The 19909-nt window shown below is 33.6% G+C and overlaps 1 long non-coding RNA gene across 1 annotated transcript in view; it reads right to left on the minus strand.

The window, feature by feature from the left end:
* Positions 1–1938: 1938 nt before the first annotated feature.
* Positions 1939–19909, minus strand: part of LOC101133064 (uncharacterized) — a 51809-nt gene continuing 33838 nt past the window's right edge. The window contains exons 3-4 of the long non-coding RNA XR_175131.4: positions 15165–15293; positions 1939–2106 (exon numbers count right to left, since the gene is read on the minus strand). This is a non-coding gene — a long non-coding RNA (uncharacterized lncRNA). The remainder of the gene's footprint in view (positions 2107–15164; positions 15294–19909) is intronic.

Raw genomic sequence — 19909 nt, forward strand, 5'->3', positions numbered from 1 at the left:
CAAACCCTGTCTGATGCAAAGGATCCATAGTAATTGGTGAAATTGGAGGGCCTGCCTACAGGCTAATGTTGCAGCTCTACTCATAGCCACAGGTATTTTAATTGGCAAGCAACTTCACACCATATTAACCACATGAACCAAAATCAGGCCATATGATTTAAAACATATTTGTATCAAAACCCTCTCCTCATCTATCTGGGAAAAACATGGAGCATTAGGGGCCTTTAGATTCAGTCACCAATAATTGGCACTTTAATAATGCCAGACATTTGGCACTGTGCTCCAATTACTACCGTATCTGAGATGCTGGCATCATCTGTACCCAAAGGCTCCTTGACTTAAAAGATATTTTCAAGTCAAACTCCCAGGTCAAAAATTTCCTTCAAGTTTCGTAGGTAGTTCATACTCGTTATACTATAGAACCACAAAATGTGATCCACAAGGCCTGAATGGTTATCAGTTTGAGAAAGATACCCCAGTTCCACAGCCTAGATAACATCTTCTCGGCCCAGGAGCTTGCTGCCGGAGGAGACTGCATCCTGTACACTGAGAACACTGCCTCAGCAATTCCCATGGACTGCCCCTCCTAAGATGCAGACAAATTAGAGACGGGGCATTTATTGCTTTTCTTCCTCTGCTATTTCAGATTCTATTGTATTCTCTGAGCTCACTGTTTCCTTAGCCCTTAATCCCTGCACTCTGCCAAAATATGCATTCCTACACTCTCAAGCCTAAAGGGAAATCTTGTAGCGATTACTACTATCTGTGCCATTCTAAAAGTTGATCAAGATTACTACTTTCTCCAGGAACTAACTGCCTCATATCAGTCCACTCCTCGGCCCCGTGAAGAGAGAATTTCCCACTCCACAGCTCCTTCTCTTAACCACACTCCAGCTTTCCACCATAACCTCCCATAGTACTTCTCAGACCATGAGCACCACAACTGTCCCTTTCACCTTGATTACTCCTAACTTTGCAGGTACCTTACTGAATATTAGTCCATGCCCTTTACACCATAACTACTGGACTTGTCGCCGTGACTCAGGAATACACCAAGATATTATTGGCATACAAATTAATTCATACTTTTAACATACTTTATAACACCACAAAGATACTCTTAGACACCCCAGATATTTCAGGTTTGTTTTCCTAGGTAATACTATATACATGAGAAACTTCCTTCAAGGGAAACCTATAAAGATTCCTTGTACTTCTATTTGTTTTCTTCCTTTTTACTGTCATAATAAAATATTTTCTACACAGAGTTTGGAGAAATGTATGGAGTACCTACTGGGAGATTCTACTATTTAGACCATTCAGATAGCCCAAATAATTTATGTCAAAACTGATGTCAAGACACAAAGAGGTCAACTGTAACATAGCCTGGTTTTTGTTTTAAATGCTGTCTTTACCCAGTTTTGAGGCCTTAAGTAGAGGCTGACAGTTTCTTTTCTTGAGCAGCTAAGTCCACACCTCCAACACTTCTTTTTTAAGAATTCTCAGACTCCATGACCATATACACCTACCTTAATTTCCTAAGGCACAGGCACCAGCTAGCTGGGACAGCACCTGTGCTCAGAGGCCATGAAGTTAGTCAAATTAATCAGTCCACAGAGAGATCCTGACATCTAGCTAGTGTCACCCCACTTGCCCCACATAAATTACCCTCTAAACTTCAGCTTGCTGTCACGCTGGCCCTAGGTACAACTCGTTGTCTGGCCTTGAGTGTCAGCCTTCTCTTGTTTGGAGCTATAAATAACAAAGAACTCTGCCTTTAATCTACCTGAATGCGATTGTGTTCTGTTCTGCCATCAAAAGAATCAAATCTTATAAAACAACTGTATACACCTCAAGTCTCCTAATATCTTAATACTATGCTATCCCATTAGCATAGTAAATGAATTCAAGAGTGAAAATGAATTAATAAATGCTGAATTGGAAACACTGAAAAATTAATGCCTTTGTTTCTCACACAGTTATTATTCTTGTCACAAAAATTATGCTTTCAGATTGCTTTGGTAAGAGCAGTTTACATATTTTTGCATGCTTACTGCAAAGATTATCAATGGTATCTTGATTTTCATAAGAATTAGGATGTGGTAGCTGAAAAAAGAAAATTATATTTCAGAAATCTTTCTCTAATAACCATTTATAGATTATACATTTTTCTATACTCTTTCTACTCTATCCACTATAGATTTAGCCTAGAAAAAAATTATTTAAGTGAAATTACCACCCAATTAACAATATAACAAATTACAAAAGATTATAGGAGTCCATATATCAGAATTTAACTTACAGACATTAGTAAAGTACATAAAAATTTGTATTGATTTTATTTCTAATTATTTGTTTGAAAATTACACAGAATAATGAACAAAATTACTATATCTCTATATGTAGTATATATGTATGTGAAATAGAATGAAATAGAATAAGCAAGAGAGAAAATATATAAGATGAAAAATACAAAGCTACAGAATTATGTCATCATTCATTTCGAATCTTAAACATTCTGGTAAATTAAACTTTTAAAAATGTTAAATTCAGCACTTAAAATGGGGTTTGCATCTATTTTTTGAGAGATGAGATAAAACAGTTCAAACTCAGGAAAAAAAAATCTGAGTTTGTAGAGATACATCATTAAAACACTGCGAAGCCCTGAAAATTTTAGAGCTTCGGAGGGGCTCAGTGTTCCGTGTAGTGGAGTTTTAATAGATACCCGTGAGGCATTCTGGCAGAATGACAATTCCATTGGAGTAGTGGGTAAATAGCTCTCCACTTGCAGTAACGTTAGTATTTGTAAACTCCTGTCTTTAAGAGTTAGACAGATGACTCTTTGTTTAAATTTGACAATAATAAACCAAAATTGAAATACAAAGATGTGGATTTTAACATGTACTCTGTTACTTACTGGAAACTTTAAAAAAAATGTATTTGACCAATACAGAATGTGTTTAAAAGCAACATTGGAGAGTTTAGAGGGAAAGTTTAGTAGAAGAAAACAGAAAGAAAGCATCAACTATTGTGTTTATATCTTATCTTAAGGTTACATACAAAAACGATTTTTCTTATGTCAATACAATTTATCTTATTATGTCAGTATTTTATTAATCTTTTTCTTGGAAAATCTCTTCTACTTCATTAGTGGCATATGCCAGATATTTACTAATAATACATAACTTTGAGTAAATGGATTTTATTTATATAGAAGTGATCCAATCCAGGAGTAAGCAAACTACGGCCAGGTACCGTATCTGGCTTGCGCTTTGTTCTTGTAAATAAAGTTTTATTGAAGCACAGTCACAGCTATTCATTTACAAATTATCTATGGCTGCCTTCACACTACAACAACAGAGCTGAATACTTGAGTACTTGATGCAGAGATCATTTGATCTGTAAATCCTAAAATGTTTGCTCCCCAGTCCTTCTTCTTCAAGGTAAGTTGGTCATAAAGAGGGTAGTTCTTTGTAAATGATCAAATTAGTCTAAAAGTTATCTGTGCCATTGATGCATATTAACTTGCCTGAAAGATACTATTAAATAAGATTATAGTGGCTGAATGCTTTCAATTGATATTTTATATATATATATATTTGTTTTTTTTATATATATACTTTAAGTGCTAGGGTACATGTGCACAACATGCAGGCTTGTTACATATGTATACATGTGCCTTGTTGGAGTGCTGCACCCATTAACTTGTCATTTACATTAGGTCTATCTCCTAATGCTATCCCTCTCCCCTCTCCCCATCCCATGGCAGGCCCCAGTGTGTGATGTTCCCCTTCCTGTGTCTAAGTGTTCTCAATGTTCAATTCCCACCTATGAGGGAGAACATGTGGTGTTTGGTTTTTTGTCCTTGAGATAGTTTGCTGAGAATGATGGTTTCCAGCTTCATCCATGTCCCTACAAAGGACATGAACTCATCCTTTTTATGGCTGCATAGTATTCCATGGTGTATATGTGCCATATTTTCTTAATCCAGTCTATCATTGATGGACATTTGGGTTGGTTCCAAGTCTTTGCTATTGTGAATAGTGCCGCAGTAAACATACGTGTGCATGTGTCTTTACAGCAGCATGATTTATAGTCCTTTGGATATATACCCAGTAATGGGATGGCTGGGTCAAATGGTATTTCTAGTTCTAGAACCTTGAGGAATCGGCACACTGTCTTCCACAATGGTTGAACTCGTTTACAGTCCCACTAACAGTGTAAAAGTGTTCCTATTTCTCCACATCCTTTCCAGCACCTGTTGTTTCCTGACTTTTTAATGATCGCCATTCTAACTGGTGTGAGATGGTATCTCATTGTGGTTTTGATTTGCATTTCTCTGATGGCCAGTGATGATGAGCATTTTTTCATGTGTCTGTTGGCTGCATAAATATCTTCTTTTGAGAAGTGTCTGTTCATATCTTTTGCCCACTTTTTGATGGGGTTGTTTGTTTTTTCTTGTAAATTTGTTTGAGTTCATTGTAGATTCTGGATATTAGCCCTTTGTCAGATGAGTAGGTTGCAAAAATTTTCTCCCATTCTGTAGGTTGTCTGTTCACTCTGATGGTAGTTTCTTTTGCTGTGCAGAAGCTGTTTAGTTTAATTAGATCCCATTTGTCATTCACTTGACATTTTTATCCCCCAAATTATCATTCCAACAAGCATTGAAAAATAAATTTATATATTTCTAGTTCACTTGAATTGCTTAAACTAAATAATCTGGAGATGAGTGTTTGAAGCACTCTGTATTAATAGCTTAATAATAAAATTGATGCCAAATATGGAATAGTCAGAACAGAGTTTCCATTTCAGGAATTTCTTTAAGATTATATCTGAGACTAGGAATTCAAATCACTCCTGGAAACTGAAGAAAGATACTAATATTCAGCTGGATCCAATCCTTTCTTGTTAATACAATGCAAAATAATCCCTTCTATAAATAACAACACCTTGAATACTTTCTCCATATAGATATGTATTAGGAAATAATGAAGACTAAAACCTTAACCAATTCTACTTTAAAAATTACTCCCAGGAAATAAAATAACAGGAAATAACTAAATTTAAGAGCACATACTTGGAAAAACTACTATGTGATATACTATTATTTATATCTCTCTGAAACTTAAAGTTGCTTTAGAAAATATATTCCATCTTATTCCAGAGATTTTATATTGAAGTACCTCTCACAATTGCAAGAACTGTACAACAACTTGTATTTGCAAGAAACATGTTCAATAGTATTTCAAACCTCTTTGATTCAATGGCTGAACGCTGTTAAGTATATTACTAGATCCTTGTACTTATAATGGTTATTTTTAACATGACCGAATTTTCCTAAATCAAGACTTCTTTTTAAATGAATATTAATTATGATAGACAATATTTTACTAAGTTTATGAGCCTATATATAAAATGGTCTCGTGAGCCAAGTCCAATTAGGTGCTCCCTGGTAAAATGCTTCTGTAAGATTCTGTATCATCCTTTAAGGAATCTGCAATTGCACAAGCATCTTCAAGGCTCAGGTAAATTTAGCCTCCTCATGTCCACCCTTTTTAAAAATGTTCAGCTAATTGCCCCTGGAAACTTTAGATCATTCTGGTCTCGCAGCATAACCTTGTAGATACAAATAAATTTCAGCTATATTGCTGAAATGATTATTGCTATTGAAATGATGAAAGCTGTAGTAATTGTAACTGCTTATGATTGCTAGATTTCCGTATTGAATTTTCTTCATTTCTTTTTCTGAAGACTACTGTACAGTTTTCCTTTTTCTCAAGTCTCCAAATTTCTCCTTTCCTCCATCGTATTTAAGCTTCTAATCTCGTCTTTCAATTCATTAAGACAACAAAAGGATGGAAATATCATTATCTTCCCACCAACAATTCTATAAGCCAACTTTCTCCAGCACTGAAATATTTATCTTCCCTCTTGTTTCACTTTATATTGTTCCATACAGCTCATTCATTCATTTTTATTTCTCCAGAACACTCTAACTTATAACAATAACACAATGTACTGTCCCATTTTCCTACCAATATACATTTATTTTTATTGTAATCAGCTGTGTATGTTAATGAAGCTGACAAGAGTCTCTCTAAGATATATTCCCACATAAATTTGGGCACCTTCAACTTTACTTGATATTGACAAAGTGATCTGAAAGTGATTGGGTATAACTATGTTTCTACCAGCAGGGAATGTAATCCTTGTGAGACTTTATATTATGGTATTTTAATTTTTAGCAAACTTCAAAATATAAAATGGTATTTTATGATTTTTGTAATTTGCATTTCCTTATTTACCAGTGGAGATTAAATGGTTTTATATCTATTTGTCTATAGCTCTTTTTTTTCAGCATATTACAAATTGCAAAACTTTCTACCAACAAACTCCTATCAAGTCAAAAACATATTCCCTAACCTACGACGTAGACTATGCCCTGCAGCCGACGTAGACTATGCCCTGCAGCCCAGTATCAGTTGTTTACTTGATAGGATCAGGATCATGCCCTGTGGTTGCTGTCTAAACCTATCATGTACCATCACACTGATTCTCCCAGCACGTTCTCTGATAGTGTAACCCTTCATGGGCTCCAGCATTGCTCTTCCAGTCTCCTGGACTACTTTGCACCTTTTCCTCTCTCTTCATATTGTCAACAACTTTCTCCAACCCTGGGTCTCACTAATGCTCTTGCTTATTGTATCCCTGATGGGAAGGAAGAAAATCTACAAAACCACTTGTGTCTGTATTTGTACATAAGATCTTCCTTCCTGAACTTATGGATGAAATGTCACTTCTTGTATTGAAGACTAATTCCTCCACAGCTTTGCTAGATACAATTCATTAAACTTCTCAAGGCTTTGTTCCCTAAAATATCCATCTTATTTCCCTATATAATCAGTTTTTCACTCTCTGCTGTATAATTCCCATCATAATACGATCCATATTTTAAAAGCTTTGTCTCATTCTCTAGTTGCCACCCTATTATTCTGCTTCTCTTTATAGCAACAGTCTTTGAAGCAATTATTACTTCTCCCTTTATATATTTCCTCAACTTAATTTTTTCTGTATTTCAACAACCGCATTGAAACTTGTCCTATTGAAGTTACTAATAATCACCATCTTGCCAAGTTCTCAGTCCTCACCTTTTTGACTTCTTAGCAACTGTTAACTCAATTGCGTCTATCTTGAAATCCTTTCTTTATTTGGCCCTGTATTCCTACATCACTTTCTTTATCTTTGTAGCTGACTCCTGCATTTTTCCACAGCTCTAAATTATCAAGCACCTCAAGGATATCATTGGCCCTTTCTTCTCTAATTTTTTCTCTCCCTACAGAATCTCATTTTGTCTGATGGCCTTGGTTAACATCTCTCTATTTTTTACTTCCAAATGTTTGTCTCCAGGCCGAACTTCTTTCTCGAACAGAAACCTCTGTATCCAATTGTCTAATTCATGCTTTCATTTGGCGCTATAATAGGCATGTTAAACTATGTCCAAAACATAACTGCCCTCCCCCCACATATCATCCCAATCTGCTTTTCCTCCCCATCTCACTGAATAGAATCACTATTCACACAACGTGTTAGGGCCAAAGGCCTGGAAGTCATTCTCAATTTTTTTTCTCCTTATATCTTATACCCAAATCATAATTGTTTAAACTCTTAATTTTGCAAAGTCTAAAGGTAGGTACTTTTCTCTATCTTCAAAATTGAGAACAGTGATTGGCATGCCACAGGTGCTATCAAATAGCTGTTGAATGATTAATGAATGCAGCAGCAAAATTTATTTTTGTGTAAAATACGTAAATCTTTTCTTAAACCATAGATGAGAAGCTTTCAGAAAAAAATGCAATTTAGCATTGCTTTCATATGCGTATGTAAAAATGCTTTAGAAATAGTCAATCAAGATTATAATTATTTATGTTTTAAATTGATATTCCATTGGCATAATTGTTATACTCTTTACTTTTTCAGGTGTGTTATTTTTGGCTTTCCTTCCTGGGTGGATTTCCTGATATTTTATGCTATTTCCACATCTTTCAATCTAAATGTATAATTTTTTAAAATTAATCATTCATGGAGAAAAGATAGTCTCTAGTGACATTTAAGGGTATCAAGCAAAAGAAAAAGACACATACAATTATCTAAGATAGATTTATAGTGCTTCTGACAGCACAAGTTAAACAAATAGTTAACAAATCCAAAACAGAGCAATTCAAATCCTTCATTAGAAGTATTCATTTCTATGTATGTCTGCTGAAGAAACATTATAATAATAGTTAATTATTTTGATTTGGACTATGAACTATTCTCAGTCATAGTAAGGAGTGAAAGAACACTATGTTTCCTTATATGGAAAAAAATACATACTTTGATAGATCACAATATCTTTCAAATACTGACTCTTGATCCTTTTACCTATAACATGCCTAGGTAGTGCAGTTGATATTTGTTGTTTTTATCTTCCTGGCATCCTTTTCTTTGCATCTTTTTCCTTAAGGAGGACAGCTCTTTCTTTCACTTGGTAGAGTCTATATCACCTGGCTTCACTTCCTGAATTTTATGGTGCATATGAAAGAAAAAGCTTCAGTGACTTTATCTTCCGAAGAGTGATATAAATCTTGGGAAGGGGATGCTATGCACTTTTCTCTGGCATTGCTAGTTGTTAAGCACAATCCAAACTATATCTGATGATGGCCAGGAGACAAACTTCTTGAGTGTGAAACCATTAGAAAGTAAAATTGAGCAGAGACAGAGCATAAAAAGAGACAGGTTATCTGATATTTGATTATTTTATTGAGTTCCTGGATCCAGCTACACCTAAATGACCCTGAATTTTTATGTTTCTGAGCCAACATATTCTACTATTTATTGAGTTTTTGTGACTTGTAACCAAAAGGTGTTCTTGTAAATACAACCAATGATAGAGCTTTTAAGTAAATATTTACATAATTGTTTTTACTAATTTATAATTAAAATGTGTCAATATGCTTTTCAGAGTACTCAAGTACTACTATAAGGAAAATATTAGCAGTTAGAGCATTTGAATTTTACTTGGAATGACCAAATAACAATTTGTGTCAAAGCATTAACTAAAAGTGCCTGACTTAAATAGAATCTGACATTGTTGATTTATTGTCTAGGAACTGCAGGATTATATAATTGATTGAATTATTGAATACATGTGATTTGCCTTATCCTTCTATTTTATTTGTGAGTCCCTTTCTCCAAGTTAAATTTCTCTTTTGCTCTTTATATTCTCTCTCTTATTTCATCTACTTTTATGATTTCACCCCAACTCGTATGCTGATGATTTCCAAAGTTTACCTTGATTTTCAGATTTCTGTATTCAGCTGCCACTGGATATCTTTTATTAGAATAAAAGCATAATATTATCCCATTATTTCTTAGTCTCATGTGAAATCATAATTATCATCATTGAGTAAATACCAAGAGAGAGGAAATACAAGGAAGTAACAGCTTCAAAACCTATTAGTATATAAAATGATGTACACTAGGGGTTAGGAACCCCTACTATGTGTTTTTCTAATAACCTAAATAGCTACTCAGAGGAGATGGGGCATATAAATTAACTCTTCTCCCCTTGGTCCCTTATTGATCTAGTTATGCCAGGTAATTAAGTTCAGCATTAATAGAATAGGCCTTGGGTGGTATGCTTAACTGATTTCCCATCTCCTCCTCTCTATGTTGTCCTAGTCTTGTAGGGCCCATCTAAATTAGTAGCTCTACATTCAAATTTTGGGAGTCATGATTGATTTGTCCATTTCCTTAAGTCTTGCTAGCTAATCAAAAAATTTCCCACCTGGATATTTCTCCAGTCGTTTCTTTTGTTCATTCCTAATTCTGTTGTGCTACTTATATTTTGCCTGAAAACTGCAGCAACACACCATTGATCAAATAACACTTAATCACTGATGGCTTCACTGAACGTTCTCTGGGGTGAATTAGAAACCCCTGTTCTGTGGTTTTCTAGTAACATGTAATGATTGGTATCATTGCATCAAGTACATATTAATGTCATTTTATTTTAGTTGTATGTCTATTTTTCTAGGACAGGAGCAATTTGGTTTATTATTATTTTTCAACATGGAAGAGGTTGAGGGATATTGAGTCCCTTCAAAATATGACAAAGAACATTAATCCTGTTTCATTTCTTTTTTTTTATTTAAATGTACCATTGCTAATTACCTAAAAAAGGAAAATCTAGGAAACTAAGTTATCAGTTGATTTTTTGTGCATTTCAGCATTGTTTCTAGGGTTAATAATTTGCTTCACAATCTTCAGCCTTTTATAAATGATAGCAACATCATATTATTCCTCTCATTCTGTGCCTTTGTAACATGTTCAAAGTAATGTTTATTCCTGGATGATGAGATCTGTAATAAACCTAAGCGCAATTCTTTTAGAGCCTTATCTGTCTTCAAATTTCAGAACCTGGGTGCAAGTTGAGACATTTCCTTTGGAACATTTTTCTCCAAGAATCTTGTTGTCACAATTTTGCTCTGGTCCAATATAACATCTTCAGAAAGGCATTCTCAGACTGTAACTGCAAAACAGTTGCCACTTTCTGTAAACCACTCTGTGCCCTGCCCTTCCACCTTCTGTAATTGCCTGCCATTTTACCTTCTGTAAATCATTCTGTGTCTCCTTATGCTATTTTATTTTCCTCACCATACTAATAATTAACGGACAGCACTTAATTTTATATTTGTTTATTTTTTATTGCTTGTATCACTCCTAAAATATAAACTCTTGAAGTCACAGACTTTATCTTATACACTCCTTTATTTCCAGAGTCTAGAATACAACTTGGAATATAGTAGGCCTACCATATCTATTTTTAAAATAAAGAACTGGTGCATAACATTACATTACTTTCCTGTCCCCTTCTATGTTGTTCATGAATATGTATTGTTTAGCCATTAAAGTTATTCACCTCCTCCCCCTTTTTAACTATATTATTGGCTTCATTCTTTTCCCACCTAGTAAAAATATAATATGAATATAATCATTTCGCCTTTTCCCCTTCCATTTTGCTTTCCTTGCTATTATCTGAAACTTCAAGCACCTTTGGTGGTTTACTTCTTCCCTAGTTCATTAACTAAGTATTCTTCCTTTACTTACTTATCTTATTTTTGATATATCTAATTTTCAGATGTTCTATTACATTATTTATTTTCTTATTTTATTTCTTAGGATTTCAGATGATGTGAAATAATATTTCTTTTTATTTATAAGAATATTATGATACATAATATTCCAATACAATATTACATTTGCATTAAGAGAGCTGTGCACTCTTAGGCTCATCTCCTAAGATTAGCCTTAAGGGAAAAAAGTTAAAAAGAACTACAAACTTCCTATCTTAAGTTATACTCTCTAAGAATGACAACTAAAAATAGTGGCTGTGAATGACACCAATAATTTATTCATTTCTATACAAATGGAAACTGTGCAGTAACAAGAATTGAGCATGGTACTTTCAAATTATTAGGTAGCCACAATAAAGATAATGAACTGGAAAATGGTAGTTACAAACATAACGTAGTTTATACGGCATGGACATCTTATATAACCGCTGGAGGTTAGCTATGCCCTGGGACACTCAGGATAAATAATTCATTTTCCATGTAACACGATTCTGACCAATGACCTATAAGTAGAAGTGCCTTGTGGAATATCCGGGAAGTGTCTTAAAGGAGGAATCTGTTACTACCATGTTTTTTCTTACTTCAGGCATTTACTTGAGGAGCTGCCTTAGAAAATGATGTAGAAACTGTATATTGTGATCAACAGATCATAAAAGGAGAAAGAGCTGGCATTCTTGATAATGTGGGGCTTCAGACCAGTGTTAGACTGCTTACAATTAATTCAGAATGTTATAAACTTTTCTATTGCTTAAGCCACACTTATTTTGGATTTTCTGTTAATTACAGATTAATTTATCTTCCAAAGCAAAAGTCAGTTGGCAGAGTTGAAATTGTGTTTCAAGTTAGTTATATTGATAAACAATGTGCCATTGAAGGAATAAAATAAATAGGAAATAATGACTATCATAAGAATCTCTTGTCTCAAAAATTCGGCTGAGACATTTTGTTGGTATTTATGAACTTTCTCATTCCACATATGCAAACCTTTTTCTGATTGCACGGTTAGAGAAGGCTTTGCATTAGACAGCTTAGCACTGTGCAGAGATGAAAATGGAAGGGGAGGAAGAATGTAAAACAAAGCCAAAGTGATTGTAATTCCTTCTTGTTTAGAAATTTCAACCATTCGTCATCTGAGTGAATTTTAAATATTTCTTAACCAGTATTACTTTGAACAAAGGAGATGATCTAAGTTTTGTGGAGCCTGAAGCTTAAAAAATGTTTTTATCCTCTTTAAGATAAAACGAGGATAAAATTATAAATACAACTTTGGGTGTTAAAGGATTTTTTGAAGAGAAAAAAATGCCAAACATACAAATATTTAACAGCTGCAAAACCTATAAAGGTCACCTTTATCATCTTAGTAGAAGAGAATGATCACAATTGATCATAGTTGATTATAAGTTGTTTTTAATTTTAAAATTTAAGTATTTCAACTTATATTTTTATTAAATCATGAAATACTTATGGTTGTCCTTCTTTTGAGGTGTATTCTGATTTGTATAGTCTCTTTACCAATGCATTTTTTATCAAATTGCCATTTAAATTTTTTTAAAAATGTGTTCATATTTCATTACTGTTATTAAATAGATTGTCAAAAATCCAAGAGCCTATTTAATATTTTTTTGAAATTTATATCCCTGTAATTAATTACTTCATTTAGTATCATCTGAAAAAGAAACAAATGTTACAAATACTGTTATCTTTCATCTTTATCACTTTTATGTCACATTCCATTAATATTTATCTAAACTTTTCTGTTATTTAATAAATAAATTTTAAAATCACAAGAGAAAGCAACATACAATAATAAAAATGTGACTAAAAATTAAAAAAAATTTTTTTTTTAAAGTGACTAAGTTCATAAAGTTAAGCTGGAGCCATTAAGCCCATCACAGAATCATCTATTTTGGTAAGATAATCTAAAAACACTAATAATATGTGAAGTATGAAACCTGTAATATAGTTATAAATTTATCCTCACTTTTTGGAATCGAAGTTCAAAAGGTTATCCATATATGAAAGTTTAGAAGACATATTTATCTTATATTTATATTGGTTAAAAGAAATAGTCATTTTATTAAACTACTTAATACTAAATATTTTCTTAATTTTACAAATAAGCATGATAAAAATATAATAACACTCAGGTCAAAAATTAACACTGCAGCATTGAGATGAATATTTAACCAGTGAGTAAATTTTAAATGCAAATTCCAAAAGAACATAACAAAAATATTGTTCATTTACCATTAAAAAAAAATTTCCCTCACCAAATCTTAAATTATGGTCTCACTTCAAAATCTAATAATGAAGTGCATTAAAAAAGCACTAGGTCCTCTGTAGTTCTCTTTATCAACACCTAGATAAACATTAAAAGATTGATTCTAATCTGAAAAGGGAAGTGTTACTGTGAAATGAAGGTGAACATGTTGATAATTTCATTAAATTCTAATGATATAATTAACTTAAATTCAGAAAATTCAAAAGGCTGGTTAGCCCAGGAGAATTTCTTCTTTTTTTTTTAAATCCAACCTTTCACCTCTGTTTTACCATTTTGAATCCAAACCAGATTAAAAGCGACCGAAAATTGTTAACACATGATGTTGCTTGATGGTTTATAGGAAATTGGTTGGTGGTCTCAATCACGCAGACAGGTATTCACATAATAAAAAAGACCATTAGCGTTTGTAGCAATTTATCTCCTTACATTTAGGCCTAAATGAAACCAAAACATTATTTCAAAACAACAACAACAAATTTTTTCAAGGACAAAAATTGTTTAGATTCTGAAAAAAATATATTTCAAAAGAAAACTCTCTTGAAGTATATGTAAATATAAATGTAAATAAATATAAATGAAATAAATGTAAATGATGTTTGAATCACTATAGAAACTCTAAGATTAATAGTGTAATTTCTTTGATAAATAATCTATTCATTTCAAAGAAAATATAATGTTCTGAATTTTTCAGTATTTGGGAACAATGAGAAAAGTAGAGCAATAGATAGTTGTACAGAATTATCACAAACTCTGTTGTGTATGTACATGCGTATAGATTCCCCAGGAAATGTATTAAAATTTTCTCAACCACTAAAGAATTAAACATAATATTGGCTCATACATCCCTAAATCCAAGTACAAATTCTACACAAATTAAGTTTGAAAGTTATTTTATAGTATATATCCATTTGATAAAGAAGTTTTACATTTAGTACACTTTGTTTCTATAAACGAATATAGTCCTGAAATTCAAGTATAAAATATACTTGAATGAGAATTTAATTTAAGCCAATTCAATTAAACTAAAACTAGAGAATTTGAAAGTCTCAGATTGGAAACATCTTTTGCTGCTTCCTTATGCAACCTCCCTTCTTTCTCATCTGATACATGCATTTCTTTCTTTAACTCGTAGTCACATTTTCTCTACTAAAATACATTTAAGGATGAAGAAATTGTGTTTCATAAAACATTAAATTTCATTTTGAAGTTGCCTCAATGAAGATTCTTCAGTGTATTACATTGAAAATATATACTCCTATCATATCTATCAAGAAGTCCTAGTTTTGCCTTCTGTGGTGACACGTAAAACCTATATACCTCTTTCCCCTAAAGTAATGTTTTTAATACCTGCCTTTCAAACATAGTCAGCTACTTTCTGTGACCATGTAGCTAACAATGGAGAGCATCAGTATAAACCCTGGCTTGTCACCTTCCCCAAGTCTTGTGTTCTTATGACCATCACATGCTGACTTCACAATGCTGTGAAAAAGAAGACAGTGGTTTTATGAAAAAGAAAGAAATAGTTAAGCACATGTTGCAGAAGTACCAGTTTGAAAATACTGTCACAGATTTCTAAGGGGATAGGCCTTGGGCAAAGAGTTTGTTACAAAACCTCAACAGGTTGGCTAGGGGATGGATATAAATAATGCACAAATTACATGACTAGTTGGGTGTTGCAGGATCAGGGAGGGATAGGAAGTTAAACTCACTCAAAGATTTCTGGTTTATCATGTTGGGATGATGTAGCACAATCAGCCACAGGAGGGAGGGCATTTGGCCCATCTTCATGGAGACAGCTCTTCTTTTCACACTTCTAATACTCAGGGGAGAGGTAGAGCCTATTTTCAAGATGAAACAGAAAGTGGGGAGGTGTCAGAGAGTTGAACTGCAATTTAATACATTCAAAACCTTTGGCAGTTAGAATAGATTCGAGGGTGAAATTCCATCTGAAATTTAACATACTGTGATGAAAATATGAAGTTTTTTTAAAAAAAAAACACTCAATATACTACCCATAGACCAACGAGTTCAGCAACTTTAGGTTAATTTGCAAAATGGTTTTACTGTGAAACGTTTGAGTTGTGGCCATGAATTTCTAATGTGCTAATTAGAATGATAACTTTCAAAATGCAGTGGAGTCTTATTGAAGTTTTCTAAGGAATTCAGTGGGTTTTTAGAGATCATATTTGGAATCTTAGAAATAATGATAAGAACTTGAGAACACAAATAAGGGAACAACAGACACTGGGATCTACTTGAGGTGGGAGGATGGGAGGAGGGAGAGGAGCAGAAAAGATAACTATTGGGTACTGAGCTTAATACCTGGGTGATGTAATAATATGTACAACAACCCCCAAGACATGTGTTTATGTATGTAACAAGCCTTCACATGTACCCCCAAACCTAAAATAAAATTTTTTAAAAGTACATGAAAAAAGAAATAATGTGACAAATTTAAAAATTCAGGCTCAGGAAGATTGGCATTTTTCCACAAATACATACCTAGTGAGTAGAAAAGCTAGAAATCAAATCCAGAAAGGTGAGGTGGATCAGATCTGAAGCATTTTATACCCATGGTTTTATGCCAGTCAGTCACAGATGCTTGAGGTTTTCATATAAAGCCTCATGGCCTCATGTGTGTCAGAGGGTTCTCACCCTGTTTTCCTTTGTAATAAATACCCTTAAAAAAGATCAAAGCATTTTTGGTACCAAACAACATAACGTAATTGATGGTTTTCCTTATTGAACAAAAAGCTTATATACACAAGGTCAAAGTTCTGCTAAGAAAGGCTAACACTTGGGACATATGTATCTGTACTGAGTGGGTCAGTTTATGGGCAAGTTACACCCAACAAAAAACACAATTCTATTGAAAAACATTTTTTTCAGTAAGATGTAGAATTCATCCTACTGAAATCATCTGCATAAAACATCAACATCTTGGGCAATTTACAGGTTATTTAAATTAATACAGGAGCCAGCAGCTATCTCTCATGAATGAAGTAAGTTTGGTAGGGATAAGAGGGAGAGGTGGGGATTCTGGCAAACTAAACATACCATATTATAGTCAATTTCAGTCATGTGGAAATGTAAGTATTATGTTGCCAGATCTTTCATTTTTTTTTCAACATCAGTTGGAGATTCAGAATTTAGTTTTGTTTTTGTTTTACATGAAGGGAAGTGGGTGGAAATATACTGCCTTTAAATCTTGTTGACAAATAAACCTTAAAAACATTTTATCAGCCCAACAGACAACTTTAAGCTTCATTGAATCTGGGGTCTTTCAACTTTCAATTTCCATTGTAGTAGTATCAAATATTTTTAAATCTCCAATGTATTTATATCAAATGTTTTTGAGATGGAATATAATGACAGTGAGAGAAAACTTACAACTTTTTCTCAGTAACTTAAATCTCATGGAAGATTGTTGAAAATCAATGAGAATCTACAATAAATAGTTTCAGTACAAAGCAAACTTAATCAGCAATACTGTATAAATATACCCAATATGTTTTGAACTAATGAGATTCAGAAATAGTGTTTGTAAATGCTTTATTTCTTCCCCTTTCATTAAAATACAGGAGCCCACCAATAGTAGCTCTTGTTCATAGCAGTTACCTGGGGAACACATCTTTCAAGATCAAATGCAGGACCACTTCACATACATCTGGGGACAGAGATCAGAAATCTATGCTTCCACACTTGTGATTAACTGCTATGTCTTGGATATTTCTTAATGGGTTAAGACACGGAGTCAGAAAAAATAAAACTGAATTATCTATCAGGAACAGAAATCAGATTTCCAGGCTATGCTTGGAAACACAATTATCTGGGTTATGCAGTGAAACAGATGCAGCAAAATGAAAGTGAGACAAAACCATGGTAGCTTGTGTCAGACTGTACAATGCAGATGAGACACAGCGGAGGTCAGAGGGAGGAGGAGGAGAAGAAATATTGGGCTCAGTCTCCGAGACCGAAAGAATTTATAGGCAGATCATCAAAAGATGCAGAATATCTGGAAGGCTTGAATACCTGGCAAGATACAGTGGTGAATCCCCCACCAAGTCTGGTTCACATTAAGATGTGTGTTTCAGCTCGCATACTTCCATCCCTGGCCTAACAGGACAAGCTGGGTCTATAATAGAGGTTAGCACATGGCAATATTTTTATGCCTTCTCTTAATGCTAAGTTCTGAGAAACAGACAACAACTACGAATCTACAAATAGAAATCTAGTTCAGAGGCCAGGGACTGCTTTCTGTCTCTTCACTCTTACTTTTCAGTCCACTGTATCATCAGTAAATTTGGTCTTCTAAAACCCTTTTAAAAAACAATATATCTCATTTGTAGTAATCATGTTGAAAAAAGATATGGTGAGAGTCCAGTCTGGAACTGTTTTGTATGTCTCGTTTATTACTATTTTGAGTAAAAATCTTACTTAAATAACAATCTAGCTAAAATTCTAAATATGATGGCAAAGAGAGTCTCATCGTTTTTTAAAGACATTTAATGAACATGTACTATGTGTCATGTACCATTATAGGATTCTGAGGTGAAGAAGCTACAGGTGGTCCCAGGCTTCTTTGATTTCGAGATAATGACAGAGACAGACCTGAAGATAAATGATCATAACTGTGTGAAAAGCACTGTTAGCATACATATGAAACAAGTGCTATGCGGGTTCTGAAGAGCAAGCTGATAATTAAACAGCAATTATAGAAAAAATTTACACTTCAAGATTATATAAAATAACAATCCTTCAAAACTGTATTAATTTCCCTTTTCTCTGCCCATCATTCATTATTTGCCTGATTCATTATTTGATATTGATTAACGATACTGAATTTTGTTGCATTATTTTGCTAAAAAGTCCATAACAAAATATCACAAACTGGGTGGCTTAAACAAATGAAATGGAATTGTTTCACAGTTCTGGAGGCCAAAAGTCTGAGATCAAGTTTTTGACAGGGCTGTATTCCCTGTAAGGATATGGGAAGATCAGTTCCAATGCTTTTTCCTAGCTTCTGGTTGTTCATTGGCTTGTAGCATTTTAACACCAATATTCACATAGAATTCTCCGTGTGTGTGTGTTTCTCTGTCCAAATATTTCCTTTTTATAAGGATACCTGTCATATGGTTTTGGGGCCTACCCTACTGTAGTATAACCTCAATTTAACTAGTTACATCTGTAATGACCCTATTTCCAAATAAGACCACATTTCAAGGTACTTTTGGGGTTAGGACTTCAATATGTGAATCTGGGAGATATACAATCCATCCATAACATTTGTCTGAAGCCTGTTTATCTTGTGAAAGGCCTGAGTTCCTTCCAAGGATAGGATACTCTGAATCTGAATTTAACTGCAAATATTACCAGTTGGATACAGAGCCAGGTGTGTTTTCTGTAAACTGTGGGCACTTGGGAAATATTGACAATGAGGTCTGTAAGTGATCTGGTAATCTGAATAATCCATATAAGAGAAATAGATGATCATAAAATAGTCTAAGATTTAAGTTCAGAACAAATGTCCCTAGTAACAGCAAAGTATATACTGGGTTTATGATTTTTTACAAAGTCACTTTAAGATTTTGCTGAAATATTTGTATGTTTTTCAGTTAATCCAGGAATTTGGCAGTTCTTTCATCGTTTCTTCCAAAAGAGAATCTGTGGTGATACAAAACTATTTGATTAGATTTATTCAATCTGGAAGAAGTAAGAATAGGTTCACCACTGCTTAGTTTGGTTTCTCTGACACTAGGCATTACATTGAAATGGTTAGAAAAGTGAGAGAGACACATTGTTTTATTTATACAAAGAAAGATAAACTATGGTTACTATACATAGTGCTGGTGGAGTACCAAAGAGTGATTGACATGTGTTAATAAGAAACCTATGTTTCATTGTGATTGATTTATCATATTAAAATACAAGACATAAACTTTGCATTACAACAAAGGCATGTTATATAGAGCATGGGACAGCAGTGGCAAGTCTTGGGACAGGGTTGGTAGATGGGGAAACTTGTTCTGGCTGTTTTGAGATGACTGGCACATTTTAAAAGGTGGCATAAAAATAACAAGATTTGTACATTGTACTTAAGTCATGAAACTTGTATCACTGTGGGATAAATACTTTTTTTACAAGCACATCATTTAGGAAATTAGAGTGTTGGTATAGCTTCTGTGACTTTTGACTCATTGGTCTAAGGTAAAAGATGATAAATTTAAAAATTAGCAGTAGTGATGACATAATCACATTTGACATTTTCATAGAAAACTTTACATCAAAGGGACACATATAGATACTCAAATTTTGATAAGTTTAAGAAAAACAACAACAAGGAGATTAGTTAGAAAGGTCCAAAAGGAAAAAGGTAGGAAACTTAAATACATAGAAATACCATATACCCTGTCTAAGGATACATTATCAGAGATTTGTGAACACCGACAAAAGT

Source organism: Gorilla gorilla, chromosome 6, assembly GCF_029281585.2.
Source record: "Gorilla gorilla gorilla isolate KB3781 chromosome 6, NHGRI_mGorGor1-v2.1_pri, whole genome shotgun sequence".
In the NCBI taxonomy this organism is placed as follows: domain Eukaryota; kingdom Metazoa; phylum Chordata; class Mammalia; order Primates; family Hominidae; genus Gorilla; species Gorilla gorilla.